At 31.0% G+C, this 18,666-nt stretch overlaps 1 protein-coding gene and 1 long non-coding RNA gene across 3 annotated transcripts in view; one reads left to right on the forward strand and one right to left on the reverse strand.

Moving 5' to 3' along the window:
- Positions 1-18,666, reverse strand: part of LOC126735776 (uncharacterized) — a 99,357-nt gene that overhangs the window by 34,762 nt on the left and 45,929 nt on the right. Inside the window, exon 3 of one of the 2 annotated variants that reach the window (XR_007660506.1) lies at positions 7,531-7,737. The exons of the other annotated variant lie outside the window; for it this stretch is intronic. This is a non-coding gene — a long non-coding RNA (uncharacterized LOC126735776). Of the gene's footprint in view, positions 1-7,530; positions 7,738-18,666 lie in introns of those variants that run through there. 2 annotated transcript variants of the gene reach the window in all.
- LOC126735775 (adenosine receptor A2b-like) overlaps positions 1-18,666 on the forward strand; it is a 421,693-nt gene that overhangs the window by 23,237 nt on the left and 379,790 nt on the right. The window lies entirely within an intron of this gene.

An 18,666-nucleotide genomic window follows, 5' to 3' on the forward strand; every position in this document is an offset into this window, starting at 1 on the left:
GCCCTTTTCCTTATCAATAATTTTCCAATTCCTCATTTTAAGCAACATGACTGACCAAAATTCCCAATGAGGAGAATCCGCTGACAATGCACAAAGGTACTTTTTGCCACAACTGTTTTTAAACTGCGAGCTATTAAGTGAGTCAAAAAGATTGTCAATCATATGACAAAATTCAGCAGTATAAATTGCTTCTGATGTTAAAGCACCAACAGAACAAAAAGTTTCAATTGCTACTGCCATTGACTGACTCAATTGACGAGCAGCTACACTAACTTTCATGACTAAAAAACTGTCCTTAAAATTGAAATGATGTTGCTTCAGCTTGTGAAGACATTTATATGTTCTCATGGTATTATCTAACTCAAATGCTCGATGGATATAGTCCATAGTGGCAAATTTCCCTTCTTCAAATTCAATCCTATTTTTTATGAGCGAATTTCTTGTATTTTTTAATAAATGTGGTACATCAAAAATGGTAGTGATGCACTGTCCATTTACAACAAAATGGTAGGGAGTTGGCTTATCATCAGAATATTCTATAGTTAATTCCCTTAAGGCCGCAATATTTGTGTTACCCTGATCACAAATGGTTGTGCAGACTTTCAAACCAATTGATTGTAAATCTTTTATACAAGATAATATAAGTTTTTTTAAAGCCTCAGTTTTAATAGTGTCCTTAGTAAAAAAATAAGAAACAGGCATCTTGTAAGGTTTTCTTAGGCCCCTTACCATAAAAACCAAAGCATGATTTGCCAGATTACGGGTCCTGCCAAGCTCACCCAGATCCTCAAAACCAGAGATTCTTTGCTTAGATTTTTCATAAAAAAGCCCAGAAGTTAAGGAAATTTCATCAAACATGAGAGCACAGCAGCGGTCTAGGTCACTCATAGACTCTGCCTGCAACTTAAGATGTTCAAGAATAGGCTTAATGTGTCCACATTCAATGGGAATATTAGAAAATATAGATTGTAAGAGTATGAGGTGATGGTAATTGAAAAAAAATGTCTTAAATACTTGTACAGTCTGGGACTATGTTTAAAGATGGAGAGGGAAAAAGCTTTATCCTTAAAAGACCATCTACGACCAGAAGGAGGACGGTTTGCATTTAAAATTTGGCAGTTTATAAAGTCCTTTGTTACCTCATTAAGATTTTCCTCAATAAACTGGAACCTACCATCATTATATAGTGATTTTAGAGATGCAACATGAGCTCTTTCATTCTTGAGAAGAAACTTAAGCTTAGATAACTTACACATCACAGACTTATGTACATTATACATAATTTCTTGCTCATTTGTAAGATTATCCTTAGACAGTCCTGCCTTGGCAACAATGCCTCTCTTATTTTCAAGAAGAAAAGAGTATTTGTCACTATGGTCTCTTAGTTTTCAAACTGGAGAAATCAGAGCTGGACGATATTGGAGTATTATCCAGATTCACAGTGTCTAAAGAGATGTTTGGTAAATTAGAACCTGTAAGATTTAGAACCATGATTTTTAAGGATTTTTGCTCTTGAAATGAACTTAGATCTTCTTTACTAACTGAGTAAAGATGTTCTCTGTCAATCTGAGCAACATCAATGAATACATCTGGAGACACACTTTGGGACTGTGTTGCAAATAGGACTTTTTTTTCATTAGGGACCTTTGAATAATTATGATCACTTTGCATTTCAATCTTATGTGGTACAGCATCCCATCTAAGTCGCACAGGATTATTAGGGTTATTAAAATCAGAACCAGAAAAGTGATTGGAGCAAACTCGATAATTGGTGACACTTTTAGTTGGACTTACATGACAGATCTCCCTCCAAGATTTTTGTAAGGATGAATTCAATGGAAATTTAAAGAATCTATGATTTCTGTGACTGTCTGGGCAATTACTAATATACTAACTACTGCATAAAGGATATTTGCACGAATATTTTAATCTAGATGAAGACAATGAAAAGGAAATACTAGACATTTTCCCCGTGGAGGACCAAGAATTAAAACTGAATTGTAAAAAAAAATTTAAATTGAGAATACTGACATTGATATGTCCAAAATAGGATGAAATCTATAATTATTATACCCTGGAAAATGATAATACATCCAAAATGCACCTTAACATTATTAGAAAACACTTAGGTATGTCATAACTAAAATTTACCTGTCTCCTGCACTATGTAGTTGCACGATGATTGGATATTGGCACGTTCGTAAAATAATTTATTAACCCATTACTTAAGAAAACTAAAAAAAGCTATAAAATTACTTAGAAAACTTTACATTGGAAAAAAACCATGAGGCTTGGCTTGTTGTTGAAAACAAGTTGTTTTCCATCCAAAAGAAACTTAAAATAGACGGTCGTCAAATACGACAGTTAAAAAATGTCACTATTGTCATGTTTGATGTACGTCAAAATTAAAAATTAGAATCAATCGGCCATCTTGGGTGGCAAACTATTCCGCCCCGCCACATTCAACCTTCATACCGGTGGATGCGTCTAAGAATCTCATTACAGGACGTCATGGAAGTTAGCAACAGAATCAGAAACGAAAATCAAATTTTTACAGTCGCCCAGATAAGTTCTGCACGCAATCTATTTTTTTGCATATTTAAGGATTAAATCTGATTTTAAACATTTAAAATAAAGTTAAGAGAAAGACTATAATTACATATAGACAAAAAAAGTGTAGATTTGATTTTTTTTTCGGTATAAAAGATAAATGTTTGTTAAATAATAAATAACGTAAAAAAATCACAGTAATTGTTAAAAATTTTGTTACACCTTCAAACTTGGTGTATAAATAAAAGATAATAAAATACACGATATATCTCAGAGACACACGTTTTTTCAGGGGATGAAGGGGTGTAAGCCACCCCCAAATAGTTTAAAAAATTGTAGTAATTAGTAATAATTTTGTTACACCTTCAAACTTGATGTATAAATAAAAGATAATAAAATACACGATATATCTCAGAGACACACGTTTTTTCAGGGGATGAAGGGGTGTAAGCCACCCCCAAATAGTTTAAAAAATTGTAGTAATTAGTAATAATTTTGTTACACCTTCAAACTTGGTGTATAAATAAAAGATAATAAAATACACCATATATATCAGAGACACACGTTTTTTCAGGGGATGAAGGGGTGTAAGCCACCCCCAAATAACTTAAAAAATTGGAGTAATTAGTAATAATTTTGTTACACCTTCAAACTTGGTGTATAAATAAAAGATAATAAAATACACGATATATCTCAGAGACACACGTTTTTTCAGGGGATGAAGGGGTGTAAGCCACCCCCAAATAGTTTAAAAAATTGTAGTAATTAGTAATAATTTTGTTACACCTTCAAACTTGATGTATAAATAAAAGATAATAAAATACACCATATATATCAGAGACACACGTTTTTTCAGGGGATGAAGGGGTGTAAGCCACCCCCTAATAGTTTAAAAAATTGTAGTAATTAGTAATAATTTTGTTACATCTTCAAACTTGGTGTATAAATAAAAGATAATAAAATACACCATATATCTCATAGATACACGTTTTTTCAGGGGATGAAGGGGTGTAAGCCACCCCTTAATAGTTTAAAAAATTGTAGTAATTAGTAATAATTTTGTTACACCTTCAAACTTGGTGTATAAATAAAAGATAATAAAATACACCATATATATCAGAGACACACGTTTTTTCAGGGGACGAAGGGGTGTAAGCCACCCCCAAATAGTTTAAAAAATTGTAGTAATTAGTAATAATTTTGTTACACCTTCAAATTTGGTGTATAAATAAAAGATAGTAAAATACATGATATATCTCAGAGACACACGTTTTTTCAGGGAATGAAGGGGTGTAAGCCACCCCCAAATAGTTTAAAAAATTGTAGTAATTAGTAATAATTTTGTTACACCTTCAAATTTGGTGTATAAATAAAAGATAGTAAAATACATGATATATCTCAGAGACACACGTTTTTTCAGGGAATGAAGGGGTGTAAGCCACCCCCAAATAACTTAAAAAATTGGAGTAATTAGTAATAATTTTGTTACACCTTCAAACTTGGTGTATAAATAAAAGATAATAAAATACACGATATATCTCAGAGACACACGTTTTTTCAGGGGATGAAGGGGTGTAAGCCACCCCCAAATAGTTTAAAAAATTGTAGTAATTAGTAATAATTTTGTTACACCTTCAAACTTGATGCATAAATAAAAGATAATAAAATACACCATATATATCAGAGACACACGTTTTTTCAGGGGATGAAGGGGTGTAAGCCACCCCCTAATAGTTTAAAAAATTGTAGTAATTAGTAATAATTTTGTTACATCTTCAAACTTGGTGTATAAATAAAAGATAATAAAATACACCATATATCTCATAGATACACGTTTTTTCAGGGGATGAAGGGGTGTAAGCCACCCCTTAATAGTTTAAAAAATTGTAGTAATTAGTAATAATTTTGTTACACCTTCAAACTTGGTGTATAAATAAAAGATAATAAAATACACCATATATATCAGAGACACACGTTTTTTCAGGGGACGAAGGGGTGTAAGCCACCCCCAAATAGTTTAAAAAATTGTAGTAATTAGTAATAATTTTGTTACACCTTCAAACTTGGTGTATAAATAAAAGATAATAAAATACACCATATATATCAGAGACACACGTTTTTTCAGGGGATGAAGGGGTGTAAGCCACCCCCAAATAGTTTAAAAAATTGTAGTAATTAGTAATAATTTTGTTACACCTTCAAACTTGGTGTATAAATAAAAGATAATAAAATACACCATATATATCAGAGACACACGTTTTTTCAGGGGATGAAGGGGTGTAAGCCACCCCCAAATAGTTTAAAAAATTGTAGTAATTAGTAATAATTTTGTTACACCTTCAAACTTGGTGTATAAATAAAAGATAATAAAATACATGATATATCTTAGAGACACACGTTTTTTCAGGGAATGAAGGGGTGTAAGCCACCCCCAAATAGTTTAAAAAATTGTAGTAATTAGTAATAATTTTGTTACACCTTCAAATTTGGTGTATAAATAAAAGATAGTAAAATACATGATATATCTCAGAGACACACGTTATTATTATTATTACTAGTTACTACAATTTTTTAAACTATTTGGGGGTGGCTTACACCCCTTCATCCCCTGAAAAAAACGTGTGTCTCTAAGATATATCATGTATTTTATTATCTTTTATTTATTTACCAAGTTTTAAGGTGTAACAAAATTATTACTAATTACTACAATTTTTTAAACTATTTGGGGGTGGCTTACACCCCTTCATCCCCTGAAAAAACGTGTGTCTCTAAGATATATCATGTATTTTATTATCTTTTATTTATTCGCCAAGTTTGAAGGTGTAACAAAATTATTACTAATTACTACAATTTTTTAAACTATTTGGGGGTGGCTTACACCCCTTCATTCCCTGAAAAAACGTGTGTCTCTAAGATATATCATGTATTTTATTATCTTTTATTTATTCGCCAAGTTTGAAGGTGTAACAAAATTATTACTAATTACTACAATTTTTTAAACTATTTGGGGGTGGCTTACACCCCTTCATTCCCTGAAAAAACGTGTGTCTCTAAGATATATCATGTATTTTATTATCTTTTATTTATACACCAAGTTTGAAGGTGTAACAAAATTATTACTAATTACTACAATTTTTTAAACTATTTGGGGGTGGCTTACACCCCTTCATCCCCTGAAAAAACGTGTGTCTCTGATATATATGGTGTATTTTATTATCTTTTATTTATACACCAAGTTTGAAGGTGTAACAAAATTATTACTAATTACTACAATTTTTTAAACTATTAAGGGGTGGCTTACACCCCTTCATCCCTTGAAAAAACGTGTATCTCTGAGATATATGGTGTATTTTATTATCTTTTATTTATACACCAAGTTTGAAGGTGTAACAAAATTATTACTAATTACTACAATTTTTTAAACTATTAGGGGGTGGCTTACACCCCTTCATCCCCTGAAAAAACGTGTGTCTCTGATATATATGGTGTATTTTATTATCTTTTGGACACATCTCGTGAGAGTGTAACAAAATTATTACTAATTACTACAATTTTTTAAGTTATTTGGGGGTGGCTTACACCCCTTCATCCCCTGAAAAAATGTGTGTCTCTGAGATATATCATGTATTTTATTATCTTTTATTTATACACCAAGTTTGAAGGTGTAACAAAATTATTACTAATTACTACAATTTTTTAAACTATTTGGGGGTGGCTTACACCCCCTTCATCCCCTGAAAAAACGTGTGTCTCTGATATATATGGTGTATTTTTATTATCTCTTATTTATACACCCAAGTTTGAAGGTGTAACAAAATTATTACTAATTACTACAATTTTTTAAGTTATTTGGGGGTGGCTTACACCCCTTCATCCCCTGAAAAAAAACGTGTGTCTCTGAGATATATCATGTATTTTATTATCTTTTATTTATTCGCCAAGTTTGAAGGTGTAACAAAATTATTACTAATTACTACAATTTTTTAAACTATTTGGGGGTGGCTTACACCCCTTCATTCCCTGAAAAAACGTGTGTCTCTAAGATATATCATGTATTTTATTATCTTTTATTTATACACCAAGTTTGAAGGTGTAACAAAATTATTACTAATTACTACAATTTTTGAAACTATTTGGGGGTGGCTTACACCCCTTCATCCCCTGAAAAAACGTGTGTTTTTAAGATATATCATGTATTTTATTATCTTTTATTTATTCGCCAAGTTTGAAGGTGTAACAAAATTATTACTAATTACTACAATTTTTTAAACTATTTGGGGGTGGCTTACACCCCTTCATCCCCTGAAAAAACGTGTGTCTCTGAGATATATCATGTATTTTATTATCTTTTATTTATACACTAAGTTTGAAGGTGTAACAAAATTATTACTAATTACTACAATTTTTTAAACTATTTGGGGGTGGCTTACACCCCTTCATCCCCTGAAAAAACGTGTGTCTCTGAGATATATCGTGTATTTTATTATCTTTTATTTATACACCAAGTTTGAAGGTGTAACAAAATTTTTAACAATTACTGTGATTTTTTTACGTTATTTATTATTTAACAAACATTTATCTTTTATACCGAAAAAAAAAATCAAATCTACACTTTTTTTGTCTATATGTAATTATAGTCTTTCTCTTAACTTTATTTTAAATGTTTAAAATCAGATTTAAATCCTTAAATATGCAAAAAAATAGATTGCGTGCAGAACTTATCTGGGCGACTGTAAAAATTTGATTTTTGTTTCTGATTCTGTTGCTAACTTCCATGACGTCATTACAGGAAGGGTTCTGTGTGGTGGTGCGCCATCATGTTGGTAATAAATGTTTCGGTGTTCTGCCAATGGTAAATTCATTAAATATTGTGTATTCAAGCCCTCTAGAATATTTAAATATCCTTCTTCTGTAAAAATTGATGCAGAATTAAAAATTTAAATGTAATATGCATTAAATTTATAAGTGACTTGCCATTTAAGTTTTTTTCGTAAAAGTGTAATTTAATGATCCGACTATTTCTGATAGCACAAAAAACATTAAACTGCCACACTTCTTCATAATTTTGTGATCTCACAGCATGAGGATTTAAATCACTCCAAACATGGCATGGGATTGATTATGTGTGTTAAAAATACCATTTTTTGAAAATTTTACCTCATCAGTCCAAATTACGTCATCTAAAAACTGAGGATTTTCCTGTATCATTGTTAAGATAAATTCACAAAACCGGATTCTTTTGGGCAAATCTGTTTCTCTAATATGCTGAAAATATTAAATAAGGGGGAAGTTATGTTTCAAAAAAAAAACCTATGTATTGTGTCTTTGGAGAATCTAGTTTATGAAGCTACTTTTCTTAAAGACGTCATAGGGTACGTTGCAAAATATCCCAAAATTCAAAAAGAAGAAGAAGATCACATCATGTTGGATAAAATCTAAACTTTGAGTATATAGGTCTTTCAAATGTATAAAAAAGTCTATTTTCTTGAAAGTAATTGCGCATATCTAACTTAATATGTATTCGTTACAATATTATTATAAGGACAATACATTATTTCATTTGAAACTAAAAAATTACATATCATTAATTTTTTTAAATATTTCAAGAATAATAATACACTCTATACATAGATATTATTTAGAGATAAAGTGATTTCTTATTTTTTTTTCGTTTCCAGGACAATAAACTCATGTCTTAGGAAGTATGTAAAATAACACGAACATTTCTTCTAATGGAGTCACGTTACATACATGCACTTTAGGGCAAAATGGATTTTAATTAAAGCAGCCTAAATTCAGACTTTTTATACACATCTCGTGAGAGTGATGTTTTTTATGTGGTATTTTCATTTAAAAATGTACAAGTCAATATGCATATGTATTTAAAATGCTTCGTGTTATCAAAATTGGGAGAGTATCTAATTTGTTTTATATTGTCATATTTTGTATAAAGGTATTTAAAACAATATTATTATATACATATAAATACAATATTTGAAGAATTTCTAGTCGCGTATATACCTTATCTGGCTTCCATTCATATACAAAGAACTGCGCATTCTGGCGGGTTAAAACGTTAAGGCAGTTTGTAATAAAGCGAACGTGAACTCTAGTGGATGTAACTTATTTTTCAATAAGGCTACTTCACCTTTCTTGTTATTCCACATGAAGTTAAAAAGAATATATTCTTTATATGATTTAGTTTGGTACTGAAGTTGAACATATGGTTTGTGCATAAAAGACTTAAATATTTAACTTAAATATCTAGTTTATTTGATATAGGCGTTATCAATAGTTTGCGAACAAGCATTTAAGTTCTCTATGAGACGAAGTTTCCATAATAAGATACCCATTTAATTATTTAAATATGATTGACTTAATAGGAGTAATAGATTTTTCAATGTAACTATGTAATTATTTATCTAGATCGGCGGTATAATGCAAAAAGACAGCAAACACACATCTCGTGAGAGTGTATTTTCGTGTGAACAATTATTTGTAGATTTTGTAATTAAGAATATGTCAAAAATTTAAAAATGAATAAAAGGGGAATAAGAACGTATAAAAGAGATTTAAAATGTCTCCTGAATAAGGCTGGCGATGTTATTTCTAATATTTATCGTTTATTATAATAATTTTATCGTATATTTTTTAGTGGATTTGGGATAGTCGTTTTCTAGATGCTCCAATTTAATAAATTTTTGCTGCTCTGTTTATTATTAACATTCCCACTATTTTTGGAAACTTACCGGAAAACTAAAGAATGTGTTATAGAAATAGAATGATTGATGGTAGTGTGTCACTGGCAGACTTATTTAAGAACTAAGCAATTATAGAGGTATTCAAAAGCGTAATTAGTTCTTCGTGCAAGAGATTGCTTAACATAAACAAAGGTCGTACTCACTTGCTAAGAAACCCAGAAAAGTCGCACGCCATGGAAGTTAGCAACAGAATCAGAAACAAAAATCAAATTTTTACAGTCGCCTAGATGTTTTGCACGCAATCTATTTTTTTGCATATTTAAGCATTAAATCTAATTTTAAACATCTAAAATAAAATTTTTTTAAAAAATGAAATTTTGATAATACTACATAGCAGAAAAACGATAATTACATATAGAGAAAAAGAGTGTAGATTTGATTTTTTCTTCGGCATAAAAGCTAAATGTTTGTAAAATAATAAATAACTTAAAAAAATCACAGTAATTGTTAAAATTTTCGTTACACCTTCAAACTTGGTGTATAGTTTTCTTGAACAACGAACAATCCAAGTAGCCGTCGATGGATACCTCTCCGACAAATTTAACATTAACGCTGGAGTCCCTCAAGGATGCATTCTATCCCCCACCCTTTTCTTGGTATATATCAATGATTTGCTAGGAACCACTGTCAATCCAATCTACAGCTTTGCGGGCGATAGCACACTTATTTCCACATTTAAGTCCGCCAAACCAACGACAGCCGCAAGTTCTCAGAATCTTAGGCAGCAACAAGTAGCTTCAACCAACAACGATATTAGAGCAATCTTAGAGTGGGGCGATAACAATTTGGTCAATTTTAACGCTAAAAAAATGCAGGCTGCGGTATTTACGATGAAGACTAACCTTGGTGGCCCGGAGCTGGTTATGGCAGGGAAAACATTGCCAATGAAATCATCTTTACATCTTCTAGGAGTCGAGGTCACCAACAGTGTTGCATGACCACGTTGCCGAGGTCGCCAGGGCAGCTTCCAAAAAACTCGGAATGCTTTTCAAAACGAAAAAACTGTATACACCAGAACAGCTGCTGACTCTTTATAAGGCTCAAATACGCCCTTCCCTCGAGTATTGCTCGCATGTCTGGAGCTCTGCACCCAAGCATAGTTTAAACCTGCTGGATTCTATACAGAAGAGAGCTATTCGTCTTATCGACAAACCAGAACTGACAAAGAGTCTGGATGGTCTGGAGCACAGGAGAAAGGTGGCTGATCTCTGATCTCTAAGAAAGGCAGGCCTGATTCCACCCAGGGCTATTCCGGCAAGAAGGACGCGTCTAGCAGTTGCGGCTCATCCATATCGAGTCCACCTGCCTACCCCAAGGACGTCGCTGTATCGGGACTCATTCATCTGAAGAACATCTTCTTTGTGGAACGGGCTTCCACCTCACATATTTCCCGACGCATACAACCTACAGCGTTTCAAGATAAATGCCCACAAATATCTTCGCGCAAGCACCACTCCAAGAGTGACATAGGACTTTCCTCTTGTGCTTGTGTTTACCATAAAAAAAAAATAAGTAAAAGATTCGAAATCAAATATACCATATATCTCAAAGACACACGTTTTTTCAGGGGATGAAGGGGTATAAGCCACCCCCAAATAACTTTAAAAATCGTAGTAGTTAGAAATAATTTTGTTACACCTTCAAACTTGGCATATAAATGAAAGATAATAAAATACATGATATACCTCAGAGACACACGTTTTTTCAGGGGATGAAGGGGTGTAAGCCATCCCCAAATAGTTTAAAAAATCGTAGTAATTAGTAATAGTTTTGTTACACCTTCAAACTTGGTGTATAAGTGAAAGATAATAAAATACATAATATATCTCAGAGACACACGTTTTTTCAGGGGATGAAGGGTTGTAATGTATAGTGTACAGAATATTTCAAATAAATTTTCTTTATTAGTTAGTACTGAAATACAACGATTCATAAATAATACAGATATAACACAACAGGCCGAAATAATGTGTTATTGTTTTTAAAGGTTACCGAATAAATAAAAAAAATGGACCATACGAATCAAAAATAATTGAATATGCAATATGCAACCACGAAAATTGTAAATATTTTAAATTTATTTATGAAGTACGGGAGAAATGTATTCTAGTGAAAATTTTCCAAAAGGAGGCTAAAGCTGAAAATCACATAGGAGAGTATGCGTACCACTTAAAAGGATATAAACGTAATATCACAAAAGAGAAACTGAAAGATAATTTACCAAGTAGTTTTCCTAGCCATGAAATTGCAAATATTGATCTTGATCTATTTTATGAAGGCAACTGGAAAGAATTACGATCATTAGCCGTTTATCAAAAGATAAGATCTGAGGCATTATACGAGAAAGATCTTCACTCAGATCCTGATTTGGATATTTGGCTACGAGCTATGCAACAAATATATCCATTTCCCGACTGGTAAAACTTTAGTTTATCTCTATTCAAAAGAAGAATTGCAAAATTTAGTAAAAAGGGGAGAAAAAGATACATGGATATTTTGATGCTACAGGTTCTGTAATTAGACCCACTATTTATGACAAGGGAAGTAGAGTCCTTTATTATGCATTGACACTCAATATAAACGAGACCATAACACCTATTGCAGAAATAATAACCTCAAAACATGACTCAGCGACGTTAGCTTCTTTCCTCTTACATTTTAAACATTTTGTTAGAGTAAATTGCAATAAAACAAGGCCAATTTTTGATGTAATAGTTACAGATTGGAGTTTTGCGTTGATGACATCTATTTGCCAGGGTCTTAATGATGTAACATTATACACATACCTGCGACTGTGTTACAAGTTTTTGACAAATCCCGAATACTCACATTTTTGTAACCTAATAAAATTAAAGTTATGCTGCTCACATTTTATAAAAAATGATTTGTACAAAACTTTCACCATTCAAACGAGAAACCAAAGTAAGAGATGGTATAATAAGCGCCATAGTAACTCTGATATTATGTTCTACGTTTGAAGATATGCTATTTTATTTCAATCATGTCACTATTCTTTTGTTAACCCCAGAGGATAATATGGATGTTAAGAATGCTAAGGCAGTCCTATTAAATCCAACTAGTACTCTACAAGAATTATTGAGGCTTTGCGAAAGTGTAAATACTGATAAGGATGACGAAGTTCATATAGATGAAAATTTGATTAGAGGAGAATATTCCACTTCCCCATTTTTTCCCGTTTTTGTAAGAATCTATGATAAAGTTCTTCAAAAAATTGAATTCAAAAAAATGTCTGAACCAGAAAGTGAAATAAAGTATGTAAAAAATCCATTGACGTCAAAAGAATTTTATAATTAGTTATTAAAGCGGATAATGCCATTTGCTCCATTATGGTCAGATATCTTAAAATGCGGTAGGTTTAGCAATTGTTGAGTCTTGGTTTAAAACTGTAAAATATAAGATTTTAAACGGAAAGAGAAATTTAAAACTAGGTCCCGTTTTGTAACCAAAATTTAAACTCGTATAAGATCTAATCTAAAAGTTATAAAACTATCGATAGGGACAAAACCATTTAATCCTAATAAAGAGTTGAAAAATAAAAGAAAAAAACTTGAAATAAATAATCCAGCAGCTGAAGAAGCTTGGAAAAAACAAAATGCCAACGTATTAAAGGCAAAAGATTCTCAAACTGCCCTAATTGTTAAAAATCTTGAAGAAGAAGTTAAAGAGAATTTTAAACCAATAAATATGGAAGAACCACCAGGTCTAGAAGAAAATCGTGTAAATAAAAAACTATTACTTGAGTTAGGGACCGAAAAAAAAGTAAATGATATACAAAAGCAAGCAGCAAAATTTGCACTTGAAAATGGTCTTCTATTTAATAGTGATTACTATATGTCGTGCTCAGAAATTTGCTCATTTAAAGTTGGACGTTATTCTTATATGGGATAAACTATTACCCTCACTAGTTCAGATTTTAGAACATTAGAGTCAACATTACTAAATTGCAGTATCGAAAGTTCAATCGTGTACCAGTTGATGGCTAACGGATTACGTTATTGATTGTGCGGCGTCTAGTATTTTGAAAGAAATGGATAACATTTATTACGTTGACACCATTTCATTGTCGTTAATACTAAATGATGATCTACAGAGTTTTGCTCATTATTCTAATTTTCAACCTCTTATAAAATCTTTGGACGGAATTAAGTTAATGTTAATGCCCTATAATGTTTTAGTAATCATTGGATAAATATAATTTTGGACCTTTCAGAAAACAAAATATTTATATTGAATCCGTGGTACAATGCCTTCCGAAGAAGAAATATTTAAAAAAATTAAAAAATTCTTTATTACCAGAGATCAAAAAAATAAAATTGAAAAATTAAACAATGTCTCATATAAACTACTACCCCCAACAAACAGACTGGCACAACTATGGAAATTACCTAATTTATTATATATATTATTATTATCAATAAATTCCAATATTCAGTCCTGTTTCTTAAATAAAAATATTTTCAATCCCAAAACTTTTCGAATTACTATTCAAAATTTACGTTTAATTGCATCACAAAAAAAGTTTCACGTATGTCTAATCTGTGGCCAAAAAACCACAGATTTCTTCATCGAATGTCATATCTGCAAACGTTGGGTTCACTATAAACAATGTTCCAATATTGGGGAAGACCAAACATCACTGGAGAAGGCAGCAAATAAAAATTATTTACATATTTGTTCTTTATGTCAAATTAAAAAAATCCATTTAAAAGTACGGATAATGACAAAGAATTTAAATTAGGTGATACTGAATTTGAGTTTTTAGTTAAACATTATAGAAATGTGTTAACAAACATCTATAAATCATCAAAAAAAGTCTTATATATAATGAAACAAAAAACGTAATGACTCATTTAAAATGGGATTATTTTGTTCCTTCCTAGATATTGAAACAGCGACAAAAGTTGCTAAATGCATTATAAAGTATATAGGGGTAACAGATAAAATGTTTGTATGTTGTACTTTTGGGAAGATTTTTACAAAAAGTCATTAACAAATATTATGGATTACAAGAAAATGGCCTAGAAAGTATTACTGATAAATATAAAGAACTTAACGAAATAACTGATCATGAATTTGAGTATCTAGTTCTCCATACATTAGATAAAATATTTATTAATCTATAAAAATCTATATTTAAAAAAATATGAAATAAACACATTCTATCACATAATTTTTTTTTGATATTACACTAAATATTTAATCTTTTTATAAAAAAGTCAAATTATTAGTAATTACTACAATTTTTAAGATATTTGGGGTTGGCTTACACCCCTTCATCCTCTAAAAAAACGTGTGTCTCTGAGATATATCTTGTATTTTATTATCTTTCATTTAGTCTATACAGCGAGTTTAAAAGTGTAACAAAATTATTACTAATTACTACAATTTTTTAAACTATTTGAGGGTGGCTTACAGCCCTTCATCCCCTGAAAAAGCGTGTGTCTCTGAGATATATCATGTATTTTATTATCTTTTATTTATATACCAATTTTGAAGGTGTAACAAAATTATTACTAATTACTACAATTTTGAAGTTATTTGGGGATGGCTTTCACCCCTTGATCCCCTCAAAAAACGTGTGTCTCTGAGATATATCATGTATTTTATTATCTTTTATTTATACACCAAGTTTGAAGGTGTAACAAAATTTTTAACAATTACTGTGATTTTTTTAAGTTATTTATTATTTTACAAATATTTATCTTTTATGCCGAAAAAAATCAAATCTACACCCTTTTTGTCTATATGTAATTATAGTTTTTCTCTTAACTTTATTTTAGATGTTTAAAATCAGATTTAATCCTTAAATATGCAAAAAAATAGATTGCGTGCAGAACTTATCTGGGCGACTGTAAAAATTTGATTTTCGTTTCTGCTTCTGTTACCAACTTCCATGACGTAAAAGTCGCCTGCTTTGGTTGTAGCTTAGGAATTTGTATTTTTAAACAATTAAACAATTTTAATTAAACAATTTTCCTGATAGTTGAAATGTATTTTTAGATTTATGGTTTAGTTTTGTACCTGATGACAAAATTATACTTACTTATAATCAGAGAATATTCATAATATTCATACTATTTTGAGGTGTGACCTGAGTATACTTATCAATTTCTGTCAAAATTTTTCCATATAGTTTAGCAAAATATGCCACAAATAATATAAAGCCAGAGATTATATCAGTCTCTCAACTAGTAAACTCAAAACATTCGTTTTAATAGTTAGTTATATCTAATATCTTGGCACCTTTTTTATCGGAATAAAAATAGTTTTTTTGTTAGAAGTAAAAAAGTAGTAAATTCCTTTATTTACAGCAAATTTTAATTTTATTAAAGAGAATTTCTAAAATTATAGGTAAATCTGGCACACAAAAATAAAGTTAGTAAATACCAGATAAAAGTGAGGTTAGGTTTTTGTTGTGTCATTTTTCTAAAAGCTTTGTGAATACAAATAAATTTAGGAGAAAAAAGGTCATCATGTGAATCCCGTAAGCACACATAAGATACAGCAAAATAAGTTTGGGTCTTTGACAGTTGTCTAAAAAAACTCTTCCTATTATTTGGGTCTTACAGCTTTAGAATAGGTCATCGAGTTAAATAGAAATAAAATACTGCAGTTAAATATTGCACTAGTTGCTCTTCAGAAAATACTACAATAACATCTTTTCTGGAAATACTTAAAACAATCTGCCACAATCAATGGAATTTAAGAAATTATTTAGCAAGTTAAAGATGAAGATTAGTAGTAAACTTGAAAAGAGGTGCCGAGCCAATGATAAATTTTGCCTCTGACATTCTTGAAAAGCGATTGATAGTTCCGAAAGAAAGCAGATAGACCAAAGGTTATATTTAATAACCATATTACTGAAAACACGAGAAGCAGAACCAAGTTTGCACACTAGAATAGGGCCGTTTTATCTGCCGCAACCACCATGAGCGACTTAAATAAAATGGAGCTATTAGGTGTACCTATGGACAATGAAAATACTACTATTGCTGAAAGTACTAGTTAGAATATCTTAATAAAAGTGGTTTTACTCGAGTCAGGTAGCTCACACATTTTCATATAAATCGATTTTTGAAAAAAGATGGCATAACAACAAATTGTGAAACAAGGGTAAGGCTTCTACTATTAAAAAAAATTGAGATTGACAGTAATTTTTTATTCTTATTAAAGCAGAAACGTTTCTGGACTGATCATGTTAAATGCTGAGATTCTCATTTCAATAATTAAAATAATTTTTCGTTAATAAATTCTTCAGCAGCAGGCTGATCACTTCAAAGTGGAATCGACCCCAAATAAGAAGGTAAATAGGAGGTCGAATTAAAAATTCATCAATGCAAGGAAATTAAGAATAAAGCGGAACTTTTTCTGAACAATACACCTTACCCACGATTTTATTCAATAGTTATTACACACCTTATAATTACTTATTATTGCAGATATATCACATAATAAGGTGGTGTATTTAACTATATAGAAATTATTTGTTAAATAGTTGTACTGTTAGTTTTGATTTACGATTTGAGTATGTCACGGAAGTTGTGGCAATTAGGTAAAATATTTTTGACAGGTTAGTAATTATTGTTTTTGTATCATCTTCCTAACATGGATATACATTTTATCTAATAATTATTCAAAGAGTAACGCATAACTTTAACGAGAGTTATGAAATTTTAAAATGAGTTTTCTTAGAATAACCAGTAGATTGAGTGTGGCCTAAATTGACATAAAAATCATGTCGTTTTGCACAAAATATATTTATAAGTCAATTTATTTAAAATTAAGCCATTAGTTTTTTGCAAAAACACTAGGATCCGTCGAGTTTTATTTCAAGTTGTATATACAGGGTTGATCAAAAATAAATTTTAACTACCAACTTGCGGGTTTTTCACATTGGTGAAGTTAACAGAACGAGGAAAAAAAAGAAATTCTGTGGTAGAACATGTACTCAAAGAGAAGCTTCTAATTTATTCAATAAAATCCATCTTATCGTCCTTCATATGTCAAAGGTGCTGATATGTTGAGTGCATGTGCTGTGAGAAATCTTCGGAAATCTGGTCGTCCTGTTCAAAATGAAAATGAACAATTTGACGTTTTGTTTTTTTTTTTTTACGAAAATCTATGCACTCCTCTATCGCAGATTGGTACTAATTTACACATAGTGAAATCTGAAGTTCACCGAATAGTTAAAAAGCACAAATATCACCCATATAAATTTAGAACATTGAAAGGCTAGAAGCTAGATTTAGCATTGCTTGGAATTATGGGTAGTTAGTTTGCTTATAACATTTTTGATGCAATGATGCCAAATGCTTATTTTGACAGGCACAAAACAACACTACTGTTCCTTTTTAACAAAATGTGAGGCATTTTCTTTAATAACATATGATAAGACACTTCTTAAAAAAACTCAATATTTAAAGTGCAGAGCTTCACAAATGACGAATGTAAACACAAAGCCGTTTGACAAGGTGATATTTCGCAAGATGACATCAGCTTTTGCTTGCGGTATTGCCATTTCAAATTTTTTAGAAGCGGTTTTAGAAATAAGATTGTTAATACTTTTTCTTTGCTTTAAAGATGTTATTTTTGCGTTTAGCATAATGATATGTATTTCACTTTTTCTTCTTAATCCAGAATCTAACATCAATAAGATAAAATTAACAGTACTATATACGTTGATATAAAGCTGAAAATTTCCTCTTTTGAAAATCTGTGTAAACTTGACAACAGAGAATCAATAAATACGTTTGTAAACAAAACACATTTCTTGCCCCTGTGCACATGTTTAACTGAAACAAAGTTGTTGTTTTCTAATTCTAGTCTTTCAATATTCTAAGGTTTTGCAAATGTAAAACAATACTATTTTTTCCGGTGAAGCCACGTTCTGTTTTAATAGTCGGTATTGGGCAACAGAATATCTGCATTGGATAATGGAGGTAAACACCCTCCAGAATTAAATGTGTCTATTTTTTTTGAATAGAGCTTAACGGGAGAAGTGTATCTCGATTTTCTCCAATTTGAATTAGTTCCAGAATTACTAGCTTTATTTTCAAATCCATTGGACCCAGCCTATCCTGACAAAGAACCAATTTCCCAGCAAAATGGTCCTCCGCACTATTCTGCCACTGTGCGTAGATTTTTGGATGAAACCTTTCCCAGTCGGTGGATAGGAAGGAGAGGACCCATCGAATGGCCTGCTGGATCGCCTGATATAACACCAATGGACTTTTTTTGATGGGATTCTTCAAGTCGAAGGTATTTGTTAATAGACCAAATAATCTAGACGACTTGAAAAAGAGGTTTCTCAGAGAAGTGCGCGCCGTAACTCGGG

Source organism: Anthonomus grandis, chromosome 4 (genome assembly GCF_022605725.1).
Source record: "Anthonomus grandis grandis chromosome 4, icAntGran1.3, whole genome shotgun sequence".
Lineage (NCBI taxonomy): Eukaryota > Metazoa > Arthropoda > Insecta > Coleoptera > Curculionidae > Anthonomus > Anthonomus grandis.